The sequence below is a fragment of the Hyperolius riggenbachi genome, chromosome 6 (assembly GCF_040937935.1).
Source record: "Hyperolius riggenbachi isolate aHypRig1 chromosome 6, aHypRig1.pri, whole genome shotgun sequence".
Classification (NCBI taxonomy): Eukaryota; Metazoa; Chordata; class Amphibia; order Anura; family Hyperoliidae; genus Hyperolius; species Hyperolius riggenbachi.
Window position 1 is genome coordinate 49,346,198 of NC_090651.1, and position 23,230 is coordinate 49,369,427.

At 45.7% G+C, this 23,230-nt stretch overlaps 1 long non-coding RNA gene across 1 annotated transcript in view; it reads left to right on the forward strand.

Annotated features, from left to right (window-relative positions):
* Window positions 1-1,385: 1,385 nt before the first annotated feature.
* LOC137522421 (uncharacterized) overlaps window positions 1,386-23,230 on the forward strand; it is a 324,839-nt gene continuing 302,994 nt past the window's right edge. The window contains exons 1-2 of the long non-coding RNA XR_011022292.1: window positions 1,386-1,457; window positions 8,922-9,177. This is a non-coding gene — a long non-coding RNA (uncharacterized lncRNA). The remainder of the gene's footprint in view (window positions 1,458-8,921; window positions 9,178-23,230) is intronic.

Here is a 23,230-nt window from a genome sequence, read left to right on the forward strand (position 1 = left end):
GTAGGTTCTGGAAGGGTGATGGGTAAGTGTAGGTGATTGGTGGAGGGAGAGGTCAGTGTGGGTGTGGGGTGGATGAGGGAGAAATTACTGTGTGTTCTGGGGGGGGGGGGGGGATGAGGGATCAGCGTGGGTGATTGGTGGAGGGAGAGGTCAGTGTGGGTGTGTGAGGGAGAAGTTACTGTGGGTGCTGGGGGGGAGGGGTCAGTGGTGGGTGATTGGGGGAGGGAGAGGTGTGTGTGTGTGTGTGTGTGTGTGTGTGTGTGTGTGTGTGTGTGTGTGTGTGTGTGTGTGTGTGTGTGTGTGTGTGTGTGTGTGTGTGTGTGTGTAGGGGGGTGGATGAGGGAGCAATTACTGTGGGTGCCGGGGGAGGGGACAGTGTGGGTGATTGGGGAAGAGGTCAGAGTGGGTGTGTGATGGAGAAGTTACTGTGGGTGCTGGGGGGGAGGGGTCAGTGGTGGGTGATTGGGGGAGGGAGAGGTCCGTGTGTGTGTGGAGGGGGGGGGGGGGATGAGGGAGAAATTACTGTGGTTGCTGGGGGGGAGGGGGTCAGTGTGGGTGATGGGGAAAGAGGTCAGTGTGGGTGTGGATGAGGGAGAAGTTACTGTGGGTGCTGGGGAGGAGGGGTCAGTGAGGGTGATTGGGGGGGAGGAGATCAGTGTGGGTGCTGTTATCCGGGATGCATATTCTCACCTGCTCCCAGATTCCTGTCAGGGCTGCCTCTCCAAAGTGTCCTGTTTTGGGGGGCGGGGCTTCTCGCGGCCGGGGGCGGAGCTTCTTGCAGATACCTTAGTTGTAGTAAAAAAAAAGGCATGTGGGGGTCGGGGAGATGTGCCAGAGCCCCTCCCCTCTGCACGTGACCCGCTACGGTGACAGAGCCACATCTGAGCTTCCAGTGCCGAGAGCTCTGGGGTCACGTGACTGCTCTGTGCTTTTCCAATCACACTAAACTGCTCATAGCTCCCCATCACTGCCCCCTGGAGGCCCCAAATAGCATTACACCTGTCTACCAGAGAGCCCTCCTCCTCCCCAGCAGCGATCTCTCCTCTCTGCCTCCTCTCACCCCCGCAATCTGCCCCCGAACAGCCGTCTCCCCGCCGCTAGCGCTGTGACCGCCAGGGGGCGTCCATGTAGCGGGGGATTTCCACATGAAAGCGGCAGCATTCCTCCGGGATTCATGTTCAGGTTTTCCGGGGGGAGTCCGGAGATGGAGACATGCGGGTGCTCCCGGGTTGGGGGGTCGCAGATCGCCTGAAAACCCCGCGAATAGGCGGGAGAAGAAGCACAAGTGTGGCGCAGCGGCACGCGGGGGCTGTGTATGTTCTCAACATGGTCCGCTCTGAGTCTTTATAAGGAAGCTCCGCTGCGGGAGCGAGGCATTCGCCTGGAGACCGCCGAGCCGAGCGGGGCGCCTCTGCCGCTGATCGTAGCTCCGATGCCACGACGGAAGGAATGTTTTAGTAATTATTCTTTTTTAATATTTAAATACCAATCATACAGTCACATAAGGATTTCAATACAGCAATCTGGTAATGAAAGCGGTGTATATATATATATATATATATATAGTAGCCCGAGAACAAGTAATATAAGCAGATATACCAAATGATATCAGAAATGATGGCTATATATACCTATCAAAAAGCTAAAAAGAAAAAAGCTCATAGAGTCATAGATATATATGTATTTTTTGTTTTAACGTTTTATTGAAAAGGTAAGCAAAGTCATTATATACAAAAAAGCCAACACACCTCACTCAGGAGGCATTACATCAGTGTGAATTATGGAAAGAAGTAAATATAATCAAATCCCCAGTGCAGAATACATTATCAATTACATGCAAACAGTCCTGGCATGCTGTAAATTGTCTTTCCAGATGAAAACTTGACTAATCAGTTACAGCTGTTTTTTCCCCACCTGATGACCTCACAATACTCAGCTGGGTATAAAGGATGCTACAATTACCCGATGACCTCACAATACTCAGCTGGGTATAGAGGATGCTGGGATAACCTGATGACCTCACAATACTCATCTGGGTATAGAGGATGCTGGGATTACCTGATGACCTCACAATACTCAGCTGGATATAGAGGATGCTGGGATTACCTGATGACCTCACAATACTCAGCTGGGTATAGAGGATGCTGGGATTACCTGATGACCTCACAATACTCAGCTGGGTATAGAGGATGCTGGGATTACCTGATGACCTCACAATACTCAGCTGGATATAGAGGATGCTGGGATTACCTGATGACCTCACAATACTCAGCTGGGTATAGAGGATGCTGGGATTACCTGATGACCTCACAATACTCAGCTGGGTATAGAGGATGCTGGGATTACCTGATGACCTCACAATACTCAGCTGGATATAGAGAATGCTGGGATTACCTGATGACCTCACAATACTCAGCTGGTTATACATAGAGGATGGATATAGGAAGAATAAGTATATGGAATAGAGAACATACAGGTTAGGTGCACACTTAGCAAAAACGCTAACGTTGCAGAACAAACGCGTTTTTGTCGCTAATGGAAGTCGATGGGCCGCAGGAAAAATGCATATAAAAACGCATATGCATTTTAAAACATGCGTTTTTAAAATGCAGGTTTTGTTGCATAATATTCAAAAACGCATATAATGAAAGTCAATGGGAACTCAATGGTATGCGTTTTTATGTTTGCGTTTTACATGCGTTTTTATTTTAAAAAAATATTGTTTTCTGATGTATTTCCACTTCCTGTTGTCTTCCTAGGGATTAGCATAAAACGCAATTGAAAAGCGCATACAAAACGCATATGGGTTTTGTATATGCGAAACACAAATGCATAAAAACGCACGCAAATGCTTGAAAAACTCATCTGCAAGGAAAAAACGCAAACGTACTAAAAACACACACAAAAAACCCCACGCATGACAGAAAACGCAACCTTTCACGCTCTGTTATGTGTGCACCCAGCCTCAGTCAGTTTTAAGCACTGAGTATGAGCTGAGTGTAAAGGTGGCCATACACTTATAGATTTGCAGCAGATTTGACCATCAGATAGCTTTCTGGCAGATGCCTGTCGAGTCCAATCTGACAGGAATCTATATGATGTGCCACACACTAGGAACAGATTTCCAATAGATTTTAGAATGGAATCTATTGAAAATCGATATAAATGCATTATTGGACCATTAAATCCAATGCAACTCTATGGGCCATCGATCTGCTGCCAGCAGCAGATCGACCTAGATTTTCCATCCTGTAAGATAGATCAAATCGATCAAAATCGGCCGCAAATCGATCGAATGATGAATTTGATAGAATTGATTTCTGATCAATCGGTTCTATAGAATCGATTGACCAGTGTATGGGCCCCTTAAATGCATTATTGGACCATTAGAGCCAATGCAACTCTATGGGCCATACACTGGTTGATTTTAGCGATCGATCGATCGACTCTATAGAATCGATCAGAAATCGATTCTATCAAATTCTCCATTCGATCGATTTGCGGCCGATTTCGTTCGATTTGATCTATCTGACAGGACGGAAAATTTAGATTGATCTGCTGCAGCAATCGGCCGCAAATCGATCGAATGGGGAATTTGGTAGAATCGATTTCTGATCGATCAATTCTATAGAATCGATCGATCGCTGAAATCGACCAGCCCCTTATGGGCCCCTTAAGCGCATTAGTAACCATAACTGGATTCATGATTTGCCAGCTTGGTGTTAGTAGTTTTCAGATCATCAAATCATATTTGTGATCTGTACACAGAAACTATGGTAATTAGTAGCCAAATAGAAAATTATATAAACGGATCACAAATATATGATGATATGATGATCTGAAAACTATACCCGTCCGCCGACACCGGTCACCTCTCACATGCCCAGGCCGCGTCTGAGTGAGTCACAATCGTGCCGAAACGCGTATGGCGGAGCTTGGAGGACGCAGGCAAACTGAATACTGAACCAGACGCGGCCTGGGCATGTGAGAGGTGACCGGTGTCGGCGGACGGGTATTGTGATATGCAAACATACAAGAGTATTTTATGTGCAGCCGGAATGAAATGTTTGATGTGTAATTATTGAAAGAAGCCATCCGGTGAGCGGGTATTGAGAGGGGGGGGGGTGATCTCCTGCCTTTTGGTGATAGCTATTACCCTCACGCAGTGTGTGTTGGCACTAGGGTGTACTGTATTGAGGCAATACTCACTATGAGGAGACCCGCTTGTCTGTGAGACCTTAAAGGGGAACTGAAGAGAGAGGTATATGGAGGCTGTCATGTTTATTTCCTTTTAGACAATACCAGTTGCCTGGCAGCCCTGCTGATCCTCTGCCTCTACTACTATTAGCCATAGCCCCTGAACAAGCATGCAGCAGATCAGGTGTTTCAGTGGTTCAGACTTATAAGTCTGATCTGACAAGACTAGCTGCATGCTTGTTTCTGGTTTTAATCAGATACTACTGCAGAGAAATAGACCAGCAGGGCTGCCAGGCAACTGGTATTGATTAAAAGGAAATAAACATGACAGCCTCCATATACCTCTCTCTTCAGTTCCCCTTTAAAAATAAAAACACAATCTGAATTGGGCGTGTGTGGACCATTGGCGTGACTAATTGATTGGATTTGTTTCACTGGGACTTGTCTCTGTGCATAGTCAGCAGCCACACAGGAGCTTGAGGACTGAGCGCAACATCACGGTGAAATTGAAAATGTAGAGAGCAACTCACCTGCCTGAGTTCCAATCGCCGGTCACTAGCCGCTGGTCTCCTCCTCTGCATAGCCGCTTATACACACTATACTTCTTGTTTGGGGGTACCGGTTTAGCAGGAAGTATAGTGTGTGTATAAGCGGCTACGCAGAGGAGGAGACCAGCGGCTAGTGACCGACGATTGGAACTCAAGCAGGTGCTCTCTACATTGCTTCCTGTTGCTCTCTACATTGCTTCCTGCTGCGCTTTACTCTGCATCAGAGGGGGAGCACGGAGGGTGGCCCAGGAGAGGAAGGGAGGGAGAGGTCGGGTCGCTCTCCCCTCGGCTGACTCCCCCCTCCATGATGGGGGAAGAGGGTACCTACCTATCTAGCTGATACTGGGGGCAGCTACCTATCTAACCTATACTGGGGGTATCTACCTATCTAACCTATACTGGGGGCACCTACCTATCTAGCCTATACTGGGGGTACCTACCTATCTAACCTATACTGGGGGCACCTACCTATCTAACCTATACTGGGGGCACCTACCTATCTAGCCTATACTGTGGGGCACCTACCTATCTAGCCTATACTTCAAGCACCTACCTATCTAACCTATACTGGGGGCAGCTACCTATCTAACATATACTGTAAGTACCAGGGCTGTGGAGTCGCGGAGTCTGAGCAATTTTGGGTGCCTGAAGTCGGAGTTGGGAAAAAATACTCCGACTCCTACTCCTAATGAATTTGTAACTGTAATTAAAATAGAAAATATGATAAAATGTTCTATTTCTCAGATAATAGTCATTAAAAATAATGTATATATACAGTAATAGCTGTGTTCAGTCCACAAAAATGAAATAAACCAATCAAAATTAGTTACTTGTGCTGCTTCAATAAAGCAGTCCCCGTACTTTTAAAGTCAGATATACATATATGATTGTGACTGTACAGTATATATGATGTGTACACAGGAATCTATTATATATACAAAATAACATCTATGCTGTAAGAATAAAGCCTGATGTGTAGCCGTGTCACTAATAGAGATGGTCAATGAGATGGAAATAATTCTGCATTGATGCTGGTTTATGCAAATGTATGCACTCTCTTTGCTCATGAAATCAAATAAATTGATATGTTAAAATTTGGTTTGTTGACTATGAATTAAAGGGTACCTGAGGCGAATTAAAAGAAAAGCTTTATACATACCTGGGGCTTCCTCCAGCCCCCTTCAGGCCATTCAGTCCCTCGCTGTCCAGGTAATTCAGCCAGTCAGAGCAGTCTGGCTACGTGCCGCTTCCACAGCCAGGAGCGTTCTGCACCTGCACAATAGTGCTGCGCAGGTGTAGTATGCTCCCAGCGGCGGAGTGTGTGCATGCGCACTACACCAGACTGGCTCAGTACCTGGACTCAAAGATCCAGGTGGCGGAGGAGGACAGCGAGGGACTGATTAGCCTGAAGGGGGCTGGAGGAAGCCCCAGGTATGTATAAAACTTTAATTTCATCTGTCTCAGGTTTACTTTGTTACACAGTAGTACTATACTCTACAAATGCACTCTCCACAGAGCTGCAGGGAATCCACTGAGAATGTTGTGCACATTGAACACAGAGGTGTTGTCTATCACCCATAAACCTTGTTCAGATTGTGCATGAAGAATGTGTAATAGAGGAAGAATCTTCTCATTCCCCTGCACCTCATTCTTACATGTACCCACAGTCACATTGCCTAGGGCCTGATCCATGTTCAGATGTGTAATAGAGGAAGAATCTCCTCATTCCCCTGCAGAGTACCTGCACATCATTCTTACATGTACCCACAGTTACATTGCCTAGGGCCTGATAGATGTTCTTTGTTCCGGTCTGTACCTTTTACAAGTACTCTTACCAAGGACTAGTTTTAGTCTAAAGGGAATAAATATAGTAGTAGTCTACATATCCTTCTCACTTCAGTTGTCTTGTAAAATTCCTAAGCGTTGGCAGTTAATTTCACGTTACATACTGTTAATCAACAAAATTGTAATATGCAAATTAGAGGAGTCGGAGTCGAGGAGTCGGAGTCGGTGGAATCCTAAACTGAGTAGTCGGAGTCGGTGGATTTTTGGACCGACTCCACAGCCCTGGTAAGTACCTATCTATCTAACCTATACTGTGGGCAGCTACCTATGTAACCTATATTGCTGGTACCTACCTATCTAACCTATACTGGGGGCAGCTACCTATCTAACCTATATTGCAGGTACCTACCTATCTAACCTATACAGGGTGAACCTACCTATCTAACCAATACAGGGGGTATCTACCTATCTAACCTATACAGGGGGTACCTACCTATCTAACCAATACAGAAGGTACCTACCTATCTAACCTATACAGGGGGTACCTACCTATCTAACCTATACTGTGGGCAGCTACCTATGTAACCTATATTGCTGGTACCTACCTATCTAACCTATACTGGGGGCAGCTACCTATCTAACCTATATTGCAGGTACCTACCTATCTAACCTATAGTGAGGGCACCTACCTATCTAACCTATACAGGGGGTACCTACCTATCTAACCAATACAGGAGGTACCTACCTATGTAACCTATACAGGGGGTACCTACCTATCTAACCTATACTGTGGGCAGCTACCTATGTAACCTATATTGATGGTACCTACCTATCTAACCTATACTGGGGGCAGCTACCTATCTAACCTATATTGCAGGTATCAACCTATCTAACCTATACTGGGGCCACCTACCTATCTAACCTATACAGGGTGAACCTACCTATCTAACCAATACAGGGGGCACCTACCTATCTAGCCTATACTGCGGGTACCTACCTATCTAACCTATACTGGGGGCACCTACCTATTTAGCCTATACTGGGGGCAGCTACCTATCTAACCTATACTGGGGGTACCTACCTATCTAACCTATACTGGGGGCACCTACCTATCTAGCCTATACTGGGGGTACCTACCTATCTAACCTATACTGGGGGCACCTACCTATCTAGCCTATACGGGGAAAACCTACCTATCTAGCCTATACGGGGGCAGCCTCTTATCTAACCTATACTGGGGTCACCTACCTATCTAGCCTATACTGGGGGTACCTACCTATCTAACCTATACTGCAAGCACCTACCTATCTAACCTATACTGGGGGCAGCTACCTATCTAACCTATACTGTAAGTACCTACCTATCTAACCTATACTGGCGTCAGCTACCTATGTAACCTATATTGCTGGTACCTACCTATCTAACCTATACTGGGGGCAGCTACCTATCTAACCTATATTGCAGGTACCTACCTATCTAACCTATACTGGGGGCACCTACCTATCTAACCTATACAGGGTGAACCTACCTATCTAACCAATACAGGGGGTATCTACCTATCTAACCTATACAGGGGGTACCTATCTATCTAACCAATACAGGGGGTACCTACCTATCTAACCTATACAGGGGGTACCTACCTATCTAACCTATACTGTGGGCAGCTACCTATGTAACCTATATTGCTGGTACCTACCTATCTAACCTATACTGGGGGCACCTACCTATCTAACCTATACAGGGTGAACCTACCTATCTAACCAATACAGGGGGTACCTACCTATCTAACCTATACAGGGCGTACCTACCTATCTAACCTACACTGGGGGCACCTACCTATCTAGCCTATACTGGGGGTACCTACCTATCTAACCTATACTGGGGGCACCTACCTATCTAGCCTATACTGGGGGGCTCCTACCTATCTAACCTATACTGGGGGGCACTTACCTATCTAACCTATACTAGGGGGCACCTACTTATCTAACCTATACTGGGGTTACCTACCTATCTAACCTATACTGGGGGCATCTACCTATCTAGCCTATACTGGGGGACACCTACCTATCTAACCTATACAGGGTGAACCTACCTATCTACCCAATACAGGGGGTACCTACCTATCTAACCTATACAGGGGGTACCTACCTATCTAGCCTATACTGGGGGCACCTACCTATCTAGCCTATACTGGGAGTACCTACCTATCTAGCCTATACTAGGGGTACCTACCTATCTAACCTATACTGGGGCACCTACCTATCTAACCTATACTGGGAGTACCTACCTATCTAACCTATACTGGGGGCAGCTGCCTATCTAACCTATATTGCTGGTACCTACCTATCTAACCTATACTGGGGGCAGCTACCTATCTAACCTATATTGCAGGTACCTACCTGTCTGAAGAAACCCCACGCTGGGTGAAACGCGTCACGTGAGGCTGCGGTCATGTGACGGATCTCGATGTACGGCCTCGCTCTCTCCTCCCAGCATCCTGGTTCCTGCTTCAAAACGCCTGAACAGCAGAAGTAGCCAGTGCACATAAGCGGCAGACGAGTGGCACGCAAGGGAACCTGGCATATGGACGTTGCTAATGCCGGAAGTACCCGCCATTATAGCGTAATACGCTTATACAAAAGGACAGGTGAGTCCCGGCGAATGCCGGTTTGCTTAGAAAAATTGCTGGGTATGTTCTGCATATAAAAAGGGGAGCTAAAGTAAGAGGCTGAAGTCTATTCATCATATGCTATCCATGACATATGGCACATAACCCGGATACCTATAGAGAACATCACAAGGATTAATAGCATCCCGAGTTTACATAAAGGGGGTCCCGAAGAAATACGCTATTGGTAACTGTTGCTTATGCTTGAATAATAGGAGTGCACTCTAAATTCATCTAGCGCTAGGCCTACCATCCTCTATGGGAACTGCAGCCATTTTTATGGTTTTAAATGAGGGGGGGGGGGGAAGTTATTCACACTATAGTTTTTGAATAAAAATATTTTTAATACGTTGTATATGAGGCTCCCGACTAACTTTTTTTTGTCATACCTATCTAATCTATACGGGGGGGGGGGGGGGCAGCTACCTATCTAACCTGTACTGGAGGCACCTACCTATCTAGCCTATACTGGAGGCACCTACCTATCTAGCCTACACTGGGAGCACCTACCTATCTAGCCTTTACTGGGGACAGCTACCTATCTAACCTATATTTGGGGCATCTACCTATCTAACCTTTACTGGGGGCACCTACCTATCTAGCCTATACTGCGGGCACCTACCTAGCTAGCCTATACTGGGGGCACCTACCTAGCTAGCCTATACTGGGGGCAACTATTCTGGCTAAACAAAAGATGTGCAATCTTGCGCTAACGCAGGTGAGAGGTCAAAGTGGACCGCAGACTGATCACACACTGGCAGCTCCTCAAACACTCGGCTGTGAGCGGACTACTGGAAAAGGAAGCAAAAGACAGGAGGAGCGCTCCGTAGTGTGATACCGTTTAATAAAATGAAAACTGCGCAATAAAAGATACACTTACTAGATGTGTATGAACAGTAGGCATTTAAAATTGGCATATAGCCCAGAATAAAAAGGACATCCCCTCTTGGAAGCGAAACCTGAAGCTGCAGTGGCCAGCGGCAGCAAGGATCCAGATGGTAAATGGATGACAGGTGTCCCTTCGGGGTGACTGTGTGCAGGTTACGTCAAGACGCGTTTCGGCGTGTCCACGCCTTCGTCAGTTAACGTACCTGCATGCACACTATGCTCCTATTTATAACAGGAGTCAAGGGAATGGCTTCCCAGAGCAAATTGAGGTTAACGAGGGTGAGAGGGTAGGGGGCGGGGTTGCAAAGTACTGCAAACAAAAACCCTATATTTTCCAGCCTCCTGACGGAAGCTCAACTCTAAATCACCAGGGCATAAAGCCCTGACGGCAAATAACTGATTGATTCAACCGCAACAGTATGAAGTGTTGCAAAAAAAAAAAAAAAAAAAACCGTGGCCCCAGCATCCCTGTAGAGGCAACGGGGGCGGGTCAACAGCGCTGATGGCAGTGGGTTGCAAAGTGCAGCAAACAAAAACCCTATATTTTCCAGCCTCCTGACGGAAGCTCAACTCTAAATCACCAGGGCATAAAGCCCTGACGGCAAATAACTGATTGATTCAACTGCAACAGTATGAAGTGTTGCAAGAAAAAAAAAAAAAAAAAAAAAAACATGGCCCCAGCATCCCTGTAGATGGGGAAAAAAAAAAACAAAACAAAAAAAAACGTGGCCCCAGCATCCCTGTAGATGGGAAAAGCTGGAGCTGGAAACCTCGGCTTCCCTGGTGGCATGTTGACTCTCCAGGTGTGCTGGAGGGGAGGAAGGCGAGGGACATGACTGGTGGCCCCCAAGTGCAGGAATATTTACCTCACGGGCAGGGGCGTGGTCAGTAGCGCAAGTGGCAACAGAGGGCGTGGCCAGCGGTGCACACATATGGTAGCCTTGGCCTTCCAATAGAGACAAGGGAGGGGGGTGTGGCCGACAACCCAAATGACAGCGGGGGGCGTGGCCAGCGGCGCCTGTATATACAAGTACATGCCTCGGCATCTCTGTTGGCATGGGTATATTCTGTATGGGCTGAAAGGGGAGAGATGCAGAGCCCTGCCCGGGGGGCTGTGACGCTGGATGTCATAAATGCAATTTTGGGCTGCACTGAGAGTGCTGCACATGAAACCCAGCAGCAAGACTGTATAGAAAACGCTGGCCACCGCAACAACAATGAGTCTTATGTACAATGCAATAAACAGTACATGAAAAACATATATACAAGATATATATATGTATATATATATAAGAGCGAAGGACCAATATAAATGAAAGTATAAACAAAAACAATAAACAAAAAAGTGTATGAGCACACAAGAAAGGCATTTGAGAACTAATAAACACAACATTACAATTAACGTTCTGTGGTTCGTTGATCTGAAGACACATGACAGCGTATACAGTGTTTTACATCGGACATGCAGGCATCTGTGTATGTATACACCAGTGTCTGCAATATCTGTGCCTGTGTCCATCTACATAAGGCCATATTTCCCACCAGCTGCAAAGTGCGGAGGGGGGGGGGGGGGGGGAGAGGCAAGATTTGGGATGGCATGAGAATTGGGAACTAGATCAATGGGAACCCGGTTGGAGGTGGACCCAAGTGGTGGTGCATGGCAAGTCGTGCTGCACCTGGAGGGAATCATATAAAGTTGGCTGTTTCTACCTCCTCGTTCAACCCTGCTGGACACAAGGTGTTCAGTCTGAAGATCCAGTATGCTTCTTTTTCGCACAGTTTCCTGTATCTTAGGCCCATGGGTAGTCCAGATGAAATGGCCTCCAGACCCATGATTGTTAGGTGGTCAGTGGACTGGTCATGGTTCTCAAGGAAGTGCCGAGGGACACTATGAGCCACTGCAGCTTCAGGTTTCGCTTCCAAGAGGGGATGTCCTTTTTATTCTGGGCTATATGCCAATTTTAAATGCCTACTGTTCATACACATCTAGTAAGTGTATCTTTTATTGCGCAGTTTTCATTTTATTAAACGGTATCACACTACGGAGCGCTCCTCCTGTCTTTTGCAACTATTCTGGCTACCTATATTGGAGACACCCACCTAGCTAACCTGTACTGGGGGCACCTTCCTATCTAACCTATAGCGGCGACACCTGCCTATCTAACCTATGCCGGGACAACTATACTGCATACCTATACTGGAGGCACCTACCTGGCTAACCTATACTGTGGGGACCTATAGCTGGCTACCTATACTGAGGCAATTATGCCCGGCGACCTATACTGGGGGGACTTATAGTTTCCTACCTATACTGAGTGCAACTAGACCTTGCTAACCTATACTGCGGGCCCGCTATACCTGGCTCCACATGGAGAGGGGGGGGGGGAGGGTGCACTCTTCACACCCTCGCACTGGGTGTATTTTTGCCTAGAAACTGCCCTGGTCAGGATTACCTGATGACCTCACAATACTCAGCTGGGTATAGATAGAGGATGCTGGGAGCCTCTGGCACACGCCCTCTCAGGTGGTGCTTTTCACTGCTGTTCTAGTATGGATGCATATTGGGGAAGAGGACGGAAAGGAAAGCAGATCCTGGTCACTCTGCAGTACTGGAGGCCAGGTGCCGGATTCTGCAGAGAATACATCCTGTAAGACAGTCCTGCAGCTCTACAAATGGGAGAGGTACGCAAAAGTCATTTCTCACCACCATTTACAACTCACTGACAGAGCGTGACTGTATACTGCCCTGAAATATGGTCACATTTGATAGTAATCTGGTGTTACAATTTATAGGATGACAGGGTGGCAACAACTCTCCAGTTATTTCATGCAACAGCTATGAATTGCTGCTATGAATTATTACTCTGTGCTAGTATATGGTCCTGAAAAAGCATCACACTTGATAGACACATTTTCCAACAAGCATACACACTCCAACTTAGGCCACTCCCACATCAGCCTCTGGCCAAGTTGTGCTCCTCACTAGCAAACCTAAAAACACATCACCTCTTGGTATACATGTTGTTTACTACCCCATCCCCCCAATTCCCATAGATAGTAAACTCACAAGGACAAGGCTCTCTCAACATGTTGTGTCTTGAAATGTGTTATACATTTTATTCATCATGTAACATTTGTCACTGTAATTACTTTGTCTACCAACTCTGAATTTTGAGCCAGTGTGTTTATATTTGGTGTATATGTTACGGCCAGAACCCGTATATGTTACGGCCAGAACTGGCTGCGCTGCGGCCAGTGTTAGAAATGAAATGATTCCTGAAAGATGAATGTATTTTCCGGCCGTCTCGCTACGGGCGAATGTATGAAAAGTTAGTTAATGTTAATGAAATTAAGCCGGCGGCAAATGTAGCAGATGAAGCTGCCGGCTTCAGCTCTGCCTCTCTCTCCTTCCCCTGCCGGGACACGCGTGCGGCTGCAGACATTGCTTCTGCCAGCACCCGCTCTGCAAGAACGGCTCCCTGCCGCAACGAACGACTCTCGGGGACACGCGTGTCCCTCCCCCCCCCCTCCGGCTGCCAGTAGGAGAGAGAGAGAGGCAGGGTGGAGGAGAGAGAGGCAAAGCGGATGTCGGCGGCTTCATCTGCTACATTGCCGCCGGCTTCATTTCATTAAATTAATTAACTTTTCATACATTCGGCCGCAGCGAGACGGCCAGAAAATACATTTATCTTTCAGGAATCATTTCTAACACTTGCCGCAGTGCAGCGGCCACTTCGCACATTGGCCGGCCAGAACCCGAAGTGGCCAGCCAGAACGCGAAGCGGCCAAACTTCGGGTTCTGCCCGTAACATATACATTTTTCTATATTACAGTACAGCCCATATTTTTACTTACTTTGTACCGCGCACAGTAATTTGTTGGTGTTTTTTTTAATTTGTTGGAGTGCTTTTGGTGGGGAGCGTTTCTGCTGTTTGCTGATAGCCGGTATTCAGCAAAGCATTGTGGTAAATCCTTGCAACATTTCGGTGGCAGTTAGAATGCCATTCTCATTCTCTAGAATGAGACTCGAAAAACGCAATCACTGCAACATGGAGCCACATTTGCTTGGTAAAAATGCAATCACACTCCATAGGCGATTGTGATTTGCCTTTTGCGATCCCAATGTTGAGCCAGGCCTAAGGGGGACCAACTGGATCCCAATTATTTATCAGGTGGTGGTAGTGTTTCCAGACTTTACACTTGAGGGTGTAAGAGTGGTACCCATGATGACCATCTATCCCCCTTATCCCTCTTCAAAACTGCCATCCCCTATACCTCACTCACTCACTCCCTTCCCCCAACCTGCCCTAAGAGTCTACCTTGCCATGGTGGGCCGGTTTACAATCCTTTTGGCCAAAATGTGATTCACTTTTAGCCAATTGGATTAGCCAAAGTACTTTGCCAAAAAATAATATAATCCATCAGAGAGAGAGATGAACTAATTAGAGCCCTTTTGTATTAGGCATGTTACGATTCAAAAATTGTGTCGTGCCCATTTTGCCAATAGCAACAGCACGGCGATGAACATGTAAATTGCATTGCCTGGTTTTTGCTAGTGCAATTGGTATTTTCCAGAATTACGATTGTCGGCCTGCATCCTTTTTGTTTTGTTTGTGCTTCTATGCTTTGTAACTTTTTGGTGAGGATTGGTATGGCTGTGGGGAGGAGGAGGCCATAAGCAGAACTTGGAGGTATATTTAAATCATTTTAAATATGCCCCTGAGTTCTACACTGCAGGTTGCAACAATTTGTAATCACCATTTAAATTCTCTCAAGGGCCAGTTCACACTTGGTGTGCTTTTGGTGGGGAGCGTTTCTGCTCTTTGCTGATAGCTGGTATTCAGCAAAGCACTGTGGTAAATCCCTTGCAGTGCCTGCGGTGTGCATATGTCGCACAGGTGCACTGCGTGCAACATTTCGGTGGCAGTTAGAATGCCATTCTCATTCTCTAGAATGAGACTCGAAAAACGCAATCACTGCAACATGGAGCCACATTTGCTTGGTAAAAATGTAATCACACTCCATAGGTGATTGTGATTTGCCTTTTGCGATCCCAATGTTGAACCAGGCCTAAGGGGGGCCAACTGGATCCCAATTATTTATCAGGTGGTGGTAGTGTTTCCAGACTTTACACTTGAGGGTGTAAGAGTGGTACCCATGATGACCAACTATCCCTCTTATCCCTCTTCAAAACTGCTATCCCCTATACCTCACTCACTCCCTTCCCCCAACCTGCCCTAAGAGTCTACCTTGCCATGGTGGGCCGGCTTACAATCCTTTTGGCCAAAATGTGACTCACTTTTTGCCAATTGGATTAGCCAAAGTACTCTGCCAAAAAAGAATATAATAAACCATCTGAGAGAGAGATGAACTAATTAGAGCCCTTTTGTATTCGGCATGTTACGATTCAAAAATTGTGTCGTGCCCATTTTGCCAATAGCAACAGCACGGCGATGAACATGTAAATTGCATTGCCTGGTTTTTGCTAGTGCAATTGGTATTTTCCAGAATTACGATTGTCGGCCTGCATCCTTTTTGTTTTGTTTGTGCTTCTATGCTTTGTAACTTTTTGGTGAGGATTGGTATGGCTGTGGGGAGGAGGAGGCCATAAGCAGAACTTGGAGGTATATTTAAATCATTTTAAATATGCCCCTGAGTTCTACACTGAAGGTTGCAACAATTTGTAATCACCAATCAAATTCTCTCAAGGGTCAGTTCACACTTTGTGTGCTTCTGGTGGGGAGCGTTTCTGCTCTTTGCTGATAGCTGGTATTCAGCAAAGCACTGTGGTAAATCCCTTGCAGTGCCTGCGGTGTGCATATGCCGCACAGGTACACTGCGTGCAACATTTCGGTGGCAGTTAGAATGCCATTCTCATTCTCTAGAATGAGACTCGAAAAACGCAATCACTGCAACATGGAGCCACATTTGCTTGGTAAAAATGCAATCACACTCCATAGGCGATTGTGATTTGCCTTTTGCGATCCCAATGTTGAACCAGGCCTAAGGGGGACCAACTGGATCCCAATTATTTATCAGGTGGTGGTAGTGTTTCCAGACTTTACACTTGAGGGTGTAAGAGTGGTACCCATGATGACCATCTATCCCCCTTATCCCTCTTCAAAACTGCCATCCCCTATACCTCACTCACTCCCTTCCCCCAACCTGCCCTAAGAGTCTACCTTGCCATGGTGGGCCGTCTTACAATCCTTTTGGCCAAAATGTGATTCACTTTTAGCCAATTGGATTAGCCAAAGTACTCTGACAAAAAAGAATATAATAAACCATCTGAGAGGGATATCAATTAATTAGAGCCCTTTTGTATTAGGCATGTTACGATTCAAAAATTGTGTCGTGCCCATTTTACCAATAGCAACAGCACGGCGATGAACATGTAAATTGCATTGCCTGTTTTTTGCTAGTGCAATTGGTATTTTCCAGAATTACGATTGTCGGCCTGCATCCTTTTTGTTTTGTTTGTACTTCTTTGCTTTGTAACTTTTTGGTGAGGATTGGTATGGCTGTGGGGAGGAGGAGGCCATAAGCAGAACTTGGAGGTATATTTAAATCATTTTAAATATGCCCCTGAGTTCTACACTGCAGGTTGCAACAATTTGTAATCGCCAATCAAATTCTCTCAAGGGCCAGTTCACACTTGGTGTGCTTTTGGTGGGGAGCGTTTCTGCTCTTTGCTGATAGCCGGTATTCAGCAAAGCACTGTGGTAAATCCCTTGCAGTGCCTGCGTTGTGCATATGTCGCACAGGTGCACTGCGTGCAACATTTCGGTGGCAGTTAGAATGCTATTCTCATTCTCTAGAATGAGACTCGAAAAACGCAATCACTGCAACATGGAGCCACATTTGCTTGGTAAAATTGCAATCACACTCCATAGGCGATTGTGATTTGCCTTTTGCGAGCCCAATGTTGAACCAGGCCTAAGGGGGACCAACTGGATCCCAATTATTTATCAGGTGGTGGTAGTGTTTCCAGACTTTACACTTGAGGGTGTAAGAGTGGCACTGGTACCCATGATGACCATCTATCCCCCTTATCCCTCTTCAAAACTGCCATCCCCTATACCTCACTCACTCACTCCCTTCCCCCAACCTGCCCTAAGAGTCTACCTTGACATGGTGGGCCGGCTTACAATCCTTTTGGCCAAAATGTGATTCACTTTTAGCCAATTGGATTAGCCAAAGTACTCTGCCAAAAAAGAATATAATAATCCATCTGAGAGAGAGATGAACTAATTAGAGCCCTTTTGTATTAGGCATGTTACCACCCCATTAGGCATGTTTCCACCCCATTCCTTTAGATTGTAAGCTTGCAAGGGCAGGGCTCTCACCCTTTTGTGTCATGGAATGTTATTAATTCAATTGCTTGCACACTGTTAGACATTTAAACATTTTAGTCATCCTGTTAAATCAAATTGTAATCAGCAGTGCTGTATCTTGTATCAGTGTTCATATTTTCATGTATATCATTGTCTGTATCATTATGTATCCCTTGTTTGTTTTCTTACATTGTACAGCGCCACGGAATATGTTGGCGCTTTATAAATAAATAAATAATAAATAATAATAATAATAAAAATGCAATCACAATCCATAGGCGATTGTGATTTGCCTTTTGCGATCCCAATGTTGAACCAGGCCTAAGGGGGACCAACTGGATCCCAATTATTTATCAGGTGGTGGTAGTGTTTCCAGACTTTACACTTGAGGGTGTAAGAGTGGTACCCATGATGACCATCTATCCCCCTTATCCCTCTTCAAAACTGCCATCCCCTATACCTCACTCACTCCCTTCCCCCAACCTGCCCTAAGAGTCTACCTTGCCATGGTGGGCCGGTTTACAATCCTTTTGGCCAAAATGTGATTCACTTTTAGCCAATTGGATTAGCCAAAGTACTCTGCCAAAAAAGAATATAATAAACCATTTGAGAGAGAGATGAACTAATTAGAGCCCTTTTGTATTAGGCATGTTACGATTCAAAAATTGTGTCGTGCCCATTTTGCCAATAGCAACAGCACGGCGATGAACATGTAAATTGCATTGCCTGGTTTTTGCTAGTGCAATTGGTATTTTCCAGAATTACGATTGTCGGCCTGCATCCTTCTTGTTTTGTTTGTGCTTCTATGCTTTTTAACTTTTTGGTGAGGATTGGTATGGCTGTGGGGAGGAGGAGGCCATAAGCAGAACTCGGAGGTATATTTAAATCATTTTAAATATGCCCCTGAGTTCTACACTGCAGGTTGCAACAATTTGTAATCACCAATCAAATTCTCTCAAGGGCCAGTTCACACTTGGTGTGCTTTTGGTGGGGAGCGTTTCTGCTCTTTGCTGATAGCTGGTATTCAGCAAAGCACTGTGGTAAATCCCTTGCAGTGCCTGCGGTGTGCATATGTCGCACAGGTGCACTGCGTGCAACATTTCGGTGGCAGTTAGAATGCCATTCTCATTCTCTAGAATGAGACTCGAAAAACGCAATCACTGCAACATGGAGCCACATTTGCTTGGTAAAAATGCAATCACACTCCATAGGCGATTGTGATTTGCCTTTTGCGATCCCAATGTTGAACCAGGCCTAAGGGGGACCAACTGGATCCCAATTATTTATCAGGTGGTGGTAGTGTTTCCAGACTTTACACTTGAGGGTGTAAGAGTGGTACCCATGATGACCATCTATCCCCCTTATCCCTCTTCAAAACTGCCATCCCCTATACCTCACTCACTCACTCCCTTCCCCCAACCTGCCCTAAGAGTCTACCTTGCCATGGTGGGCCGGTTTACAATCCTTTTGGCCAAAATGTGATTCACTTTTAGCCAATTGGATTAGCCAAAGTACTCTGCCAAAAAATAATATAATCCATCAGAGAGAGAGATGAACTAATTAGAGCCCTTTTGTATTAGGCATGTTACGATTCAAAAATTGTGTCGTGCCCATTTTGCCAATAGCAACAGCACGGCGATGAACATGTAAATTGCATTGCCTGGTTTTTGCTAGTGCAATTGGTATTTTCCAGAATTACGATTGTCGGCCTGCATCCTTTTTGTTTTGTTTGTGCTTCTATGCTTTGTAACTTTTTGGTGAGGATTGGTATGGATGTGGGGAGGAGGAGGCCATAAGCAGAACTTGGAGGTATATTTAAATCATTTTAAATATGCCCCTGAGTTCTACACTGCAGGTTGCAACAATTTGTAATCACCATTTAAATTCTCTCAAGGGCCAGTTCACACTTGGTGTGCTTTTGGTGGGGAGCGTTTCTGCTCTTTGCTGATAGCTGGTATTCAGCAAAGCACTGTGGTAAATCCCTTGCAGTGCCTGCGGTGTGCATATGTTGCACAGGTGCACTGCGTGCAACATTTCGGTGGCAGTTAGAATGCCATTCTCATTCTCTAGAATGAGACTCGAAAAACGCAATCACTGCAACATGGAGCCACATTTGCTTGGTAAAAATGCAATCACACTCCATAGGCGATTGTCATTTGCCTTTTGCGATCCCAATGTTGAACCAGGCCTAAGGGGGACCAACTGGATCCCAATTATTTATCAGGTGGTGGTAGTGTTTCCAGACTTTACACTTGAGGGTGTAAGAGTGGTACCCATGATGACCATCTATCCCCCTTATCCCTCTTCAAAACTGCCATCCCCTATACCTCACTCACTCACTCCCTTCCCCCAACCTGCCCTAAGAGTCTACCTTGCCATGGTGGGCCGGTTTACAATCCTTTTGGCCAAAATGTGATTCACTTTTAGCCAATTGGATTAGCCAAAGTACTCTGCCAAAAAATAATATAATCCATCAGAGAGAGAGATGAACTAATTAGAGCCCTTTTGTATTAGGCATGTTACGATTCAAAAATTGTGTCATGCCCATTTTGCCAATAGCAACAGCACGGCGATGAACATGTAAATTGCATTGCCTGGTTTTTGCTAGTGCAATTGGTATTTTCCAGAATTACGATTGTCGGCCTGCATCCTTTTTGTTTTGTTTGTGCTTCTATGCTTTGTAACTTTTTGGTGAGGATTGGTATGGCTGTGGGGAGGAGGAGGCCATAAGCAGAACTTGGAGGTATATTTAAATCATTTTAAATATGCCCCTGAGTTCTACACTGTAGGTTGCAACAATTTGTAATCACCAATCAAATTCTCTCAAGGGCCAGTTCACACTTGGTGTGCTTTTGGTGGGGAGCGTTTATGCTCTTTGCTGATAGCCGGTATTCAGCAAAGCACTGTGGTAAATCCCTTGCAGTGCCTGCGGTGTGCATATGTCGCACAGGTGCACTGCGTGCAACATTTCGGTGGCAGTTAGAATGCCATTCTCATTCTCTGGAATGAGACTCGAAAAACGCAATCACTGCAACATGGAGCCACATTTGCTTGGTAAAAATGCAATCACACTCCATAGGCGATTGTGATTTGCCTTTTGCGATCCCAATGTTGAACCAGGCCTAAGGGGGGCCAACTGGATCCCAATTATTTATCAGGTGGTGGTAGTGTTTCCAGACTTTACACTTGAGGGTGTAAGAGTGGTACCCATGATGACAATCTATCCCCCTTATCCCTCTTCAAAACTGTCATCCCCTATACCTCACTCACTCCCTTCCCCCAACCTGCCCTGAAAGTCTACCTTGCCATGGTGGGCCGTCTTACAATCCTTTTGGCCAAAATGTGATTCACTTTTAGCCAATTGGATTAGCCAAAGTACTCTGACAAAAAAGAATATAATAAACCATCTGAGAGGGATATCAATTAATTAGAGCCCTTTTGTGTTAGGCACGTTATGATTTAAAAATTGTATCGTGGCCATTTTGCCAATAGCAACAGCACAGCGATGAACATGTAAATTGCATTGCCTGGTTTTTGCTAGTGCAATTGGTATTTTCCAGAATTACGATTGTCGGCCTGCATCCTTTTTGTTTTGTTTGCGCTTCTATGCTTTGTAACTTTTTGGTGAGGATTGGTATGGCTGTGGGGAGGAGGAGGCCATAAGCAGAACTTGGAGGTATATTTATATCATTTTAAATATGCCCCTGAGTTCTACACTGCAGGTTGCAACAATTTGTAATCGCCAATCAAATTCTCTCAAGGGCCAGTTCACACTTGGTGTGCTTTTGGTGGGGAGCGTTTCTGCTCTTTGCTGATAGCCGGTATTCAGCAAAGCACTGTGGTAAATCTCTTGCAGTGCCTGCGGTGTGCATATGTCGCACAGGTGCACTGCGTGCAACATTTCGGTGGCAGTTAGAATGCCATTCTCATTCTCTAGAATGAGACTCGAAAAACGCAATCACTGCAACATGGAGCCACATTTGCTTGGTAAAAATGCAATCACACTCCATAGGTGATTGTGATTTGCCTTTTGCGATCCCAATGTTGAACCAGGCCTAAGGGGGACCAACTGGGTCCCATTTATTTATCAGGTGGTGGTAGTGTTTCCAGACTTTACACTTGAGGGTGTAAGAGTGGTACCCATGATGACCATCTATCCCCCTTATCCCTCTTCAAAACTGCCATCCCCTATACCTCACTCACTCCCTTCCCCCAACCTGCCCTAAGAGTCTACCTTGCCATGGTGGGCCGGCTTACAATCCTTTTGGTCAAAATGTGATTCACTTTTAGCCAATTGGATTAGCCAAAGTACTCTGCCAAAAAATAATATAATAAACCATCTGAGAGAGAGATTAACTAATTAGAGCCCTTTTGTATTAGGCATGTTACGATTCAAAAATTGTGTCGTGCCCATTTTGCCAATAGCAACAGCACGGCGATGAACATGTAAATTGCATTGCCTGGTTTTTGCTAGTGCAATTGGTATTTTCCAGAATTACGATTGTCGGCCTGCTTCCTTTTTGTTTTGTTTGTGCTTCTATGCTTTGTAACTTTTTGGTGAGGATTGGTATGGCTGTGGGGAGGAGGAGGCCATAAGCAGAACTTGGAGGTATATTTAAATCATTTTAAATATGCCCCTGAGTTCTACACTGCAGGTTGCAACAATTTGTAATCACCAATCAAATTCTCTCAAGGGCCAGTTCACACTTGGTGTGCTTTTGGTGGGGAGCGTTTATGCTCTTTGCTGATAGCCGGTATTCAGCAAAGCACTGTGGTAAATCCCTTGCAGTGCCTGCGGTGTGCATATGTCGCACAGGTGCACTGCGTGCAACATTTCGGTGGCAGTTAGAATGCCATTCTCATTCTGTAGAATGAGACTCGAAAAACGCAATCACTGCAACATGGAGCCACATTTGCTTGGTAAAAATGCAATCACACTCCATAGGCGATTGTGATTTGCCTTTTGCGATCCCAATGTTGAACCAGGCCTAAGGGGGACCAACTAGATCCCAATTATTTATCAGGTGGTGGTAGTGTTTCCAGACTTTACACTTGAGGGTGTAAGAGTGGTACCCATGATGACCATCTATCCCCCTTATCCCTCTTCAAAACTGCCATCCCCTATACCTCACTCACTCACTCCCTTCCCCCAACCTGCCCTAAGAGTCTACCTTGCCATGGTGGGCCGGCTTACAATCCTTTTGGCCAAAATGTGATTCACTTTTAGCCAATTGGATTAGCCAAAGTACTCTGCCAAAAAGGAATATAATAAACCATCTGAGAGAGAGATGAACTAATTAGAGCCCTTTTGTATTAGGCATGTTACGATTCAAAAATTGTGTCGTGCCCATTTTACCAATAGCAACAGCACGGCGATGAACATGTAAATTGCATTGCCTGTTTTTTGCTAGTGCAATTGGTATTTTCCAGAATTACGATTGTCGGCCTGCATCCTTTTTGTTTTGTTTGTGCTTCTTTGCTTTGTAACTTTTTGGTGAGGATTGGTATGGCTGTGGGGAGGAGGAGGCCATAAGCAGAACTTGGAGGTATATTTAAATCATTTTAAATATGCCCCTGAGTTCTACACTGCAGGTTGCAACAATTTGTAATCGCCAATCAAATTCTCTCAAGGGCCAGTTCACACTTGGTGTGCTTTTGGTGGGGAGCGTTTCTGCTCTTTGCTGATAGCCGGTATTCAGCAAAGCACTGTGGTAAATCCCTTGCAGTGCCTGCGTTGTGCATATGTCGCACAGGTGCACTGCGTGCAACATTTCGGTGGCAGTTAGAATGCTATTCTCATTCTCTAGAAT